Here is a 3,568-nt window from a genome sequence, read left to right as displayed (position 1 = left end):
ACAGCACATCTATGAGCCCAGAACCCACTGCCATCGAGTTGATTCCAACTCATAGTGACCCTATAAAACAGAGTTAGAACTGCCCCACAGGGTTTCCAAGGTTGCAAATCTTGACTGAAGCAGACTATCTCATCTTTATCCTGTGGAGTGGCTGGTGGGTTCTAATCACCGACCTTTTGGTTAGCAGCTGAATGCTTTATCCACTGTGCCCCCAGAGTTCCCACATCTATGAAGTTAGTGCTAAACCCAATCTCATTACAGAGAAGAGTCTCCCAAATGCCTCTGAGGGTGGTGCTATAAAGGCAGGTCAGATTCTGGGACATCCTTGGTTCCTCCATCCCCTTGGGCCTCAGCAGGACCCATTTTGTTGGCTGACCCTTTGCCTCTCCCACTGACTCCAGAGTTATATTCTCCCTTTGTCATTGTCCGGATACTTGTGCAGACTTTCCGTCCACCCAGAGCATAGAATGCCTGCTTCCCTTGCTGATTGGTCCAGCTCTGTTCTTCCCACTGGGGCCTGGGATCTCTCCACTCTCCACTCACCTTATCGGTTTTCTACTACAGACTAGACTCTGCTTTCCAACCCACAACCTAAACCCCATGATGCTCCTACCTCCGAGGCAGCACAGAGATCTCTGGTCAGCTGGGCCTGACCTCAGGGCTCAACCTTGGGCTGAAGGGAGGGGATTGTCAGACAGTACATGCAGGGCAAGTCCTAGGACATATGAGCAGAGAGAGACCTGACAGAGCCTTAGGTACACAGGGGAAGGAGGAAAGAGAATTAGTGGCAGGGTGGGAATGGAAGTGACACTTTCACCTTGGAGACCACTTCTGGATGATGTGGACATCACACCTGTGCCAGACCTAGAGAGAGGTGACCCTCTTGGGCTTAGATGTCCTGACACAAGACACACCACCTGAAAGGTCCAAATGACCTCTTTAAAATATTTTTTTTATTGTGATTTGGGTGAAAGTTTACAGAGCAAATTCACTTTCCATATAACAACTCACATACACTTTGTCCCATGACATTGGCTGCAATTTCCCACAATGCAACAGCTCCTCTCCCACTTCCTCCCCATAGTTACATCTTCCCTGTGTCTATCCCTCCATGCACTCCTGCCCCCTGAGCTGTCTCCCTGCGCATAAACAGCCCTTCTTTCTCCCATGATTGTTCTCGCCAAGGAGTGTATCTACCTCAGGTAAATGTTCAGTTCATATGCCTGTCTTTTGTTTGGCTGGAAGCCACAGGTGTGGGTTCAGTTCCAGACCTGAATGACAGCTAGGGGCCATAGTCTCCGTGGTTCCACCAGGTTCTATCAGACCAGAAAGCCTGGTCCTTTTTTTTTTTTTTTTTCCCCAAAATGATTTTGAGTTTTGTTCTACATTGTTCTCATTCTCTATCCAGGATCTCCAATAGATCTCCCTCAGAGTGGTTGACATTGGTAGCCAGGCGCCAGCTAAGTCTTCTGATCTCATAATCATATAGGCTGAGGATCGCATGGTGTGACTAATTGTTTCCATGAATCTTTGGTTTTCTTCATTGTTCTTTGCTCTGGATGAGGAGAAACCCATTGTTGCATCTAGATGGCTGCTTGCAAGCTTTTAAGATTCCAGTTGCTACTCTCCAAAGTAGGAGGTGGAACAATGTTTTGTGTAGTATGTTATGCCAATTGAGATTGATGCTTCCTGCGACTATGGTCCTGAGACCACAGGTTCAACTACTTGGTTCCTCTGGGTAGCTGGCTGTGCCCATGAAATGACTACAACTTTGACCTTTGTCAGCTCTACTATATACCTGGAAATTCTTACAGAACATACCGATACACTTGTAGAAACACTGTCTGTCAACCCTATACATAGTCTTGGGCACACTCGCTTCTCCACAGACATATATAATAGTTCAGCCTGTCCACCCATCTATCCACCCACATATCCATGTTTGCCTTCACTGACAATGCAGTACTATATGTTCAAAAAGGTTAATCTTTGTTGTCTGTGCCTCCCATGTACCCCTCTATGTCTTCCTCTTCCTCAATGCCACCGTGTTGATCACCCACATTTGGTATATTGCCCTTCTCTTCACCCAAATTAATAGTTGTCTCTAACAATCTAACACTGTTCCCTCCCCCACCACCACCAGCCTTGATAACCAACAAAGAAAATTTCCTTCCATATATAAACCTTTCCTTGACTTTTTACAGTAACGGACTAATACAATATATGTCCTTCTGTGATTGACTTATTTCACTCAACATAATGTCCTCTAGGATCCTCCATGTTATGCAATGTTTTGCTGATTCTACATTATTCTTCATGGTTGCACAGTATTCCATTGTGTATAGGTACCATAGTTTGCTTATCCACTCTTCAGTTGATGGACACGTAGGTTGTTTCCATCTTTTGGCTATTGGAAGTAGTGCTGTGATGAACATGGGTGTGCACATGTCTGTTCTTGTCCTGGCTCTCACTTCTTTAGGATATATACCTAGTAACAGAATTGCTGGTTCACATGGTATTTCCAATTCCAACTTTTTAAGGACTCCCCATACTGCTTTCCACAGTGGTTGTTCCATTTGACTGTCCCACCAGCAGTGTATGAGAGTCCCAATCTCTCCACATCCTTGCCAGCATTTGTTATTTTCTGTGTTGTTGAAGTTTGCTACTAGTGCTGGGGCAAGGTAGTATCTCATTGTTGCTTTGATTTGCATCTTTCTAATGGCTAATGATCATGAGTGTTTCTTCATATATTTGTTGGCTGCCTGAATATCCTCTTTGGTGAAGTGTCTATTCATGTCTTCTCTCTATTTTTTAATTGGATTATTTGTCTTTTTATTGTTGAGGTGTTGGAGTTTTCTATAAATTCTACAGACAAGTCCCTTGTCAGATATGTTATTGCTGAGTATTTTTTCCTATTCTGTAGATTCTCTTTTGACTCTTTTGGAGACACCATTGGAAGCACATAAAAATTTGATTTTTAGAAGGTCCCATTCATCTAGTTTCTCTTCTGCTGTTTGTGCATTTTGGGTTATGCTTGAAAGTCTATTTATGCCATATTATAGGGCCCCTAAATTTACCCTTAGTTTTTCCTTGAGGAACTCTATAGTTTTAGGTTTCACATTTAAGTCTTTGATCCATCTAGAGTTTGTTTTTGTGTATGGTGTGAGGTACAGATCTTTTAATTTTTCTGAAAATGGATCTCCAGTTTTGCCAGCACCATTTATTAAACAAACATTATCTTCCCCATTTAATGGATTTTGGCCCTTTGTCAAAGATCAGCCGACCATAGGTCGATGGATGTATGTCTGGGTTCTCAATTCTATTCCATTGGTCTATGTGTCTGTCATTATACCAATACCATGCAGTTTTGACTATTGTGGCTGTATAGTAGGTTTTGAGATCCAGAAGTGTGAGACCTCCTACTTTGTTCTTCTTCTTCAATAGTGCTTTGCTTATCCGAGGTCTCTTTCCTTTTCATATAAAGTTAGTGATTGGTTTCTCCATATCCTTAAAAAATGTTGATGAGATCTGGATTGGGATTGCATTGAATGCATAGATTTCTTTGGGT

This window comes from Orycteropus afer, unplaced genomic scaffold (assembly GCF_000298275.1).
Source record: "Orycteropus afer afer isolate SDZICR_OR568_19922 unplaced genomic scaffold, OryAfe1.0 scaffold01383, whole genome shotgun sequence".
In the NCBI taxonomy this organism is placed as follows: domain Eukaryota; kingdom Metazoa; phylum Chordata; class Mammalia; order Tubulidentata; family Orycteropodidae; genus Orycteropus; species Orycteropus afer.
This window is presented reverse-complemented; position numbering follows the sequence as displayed.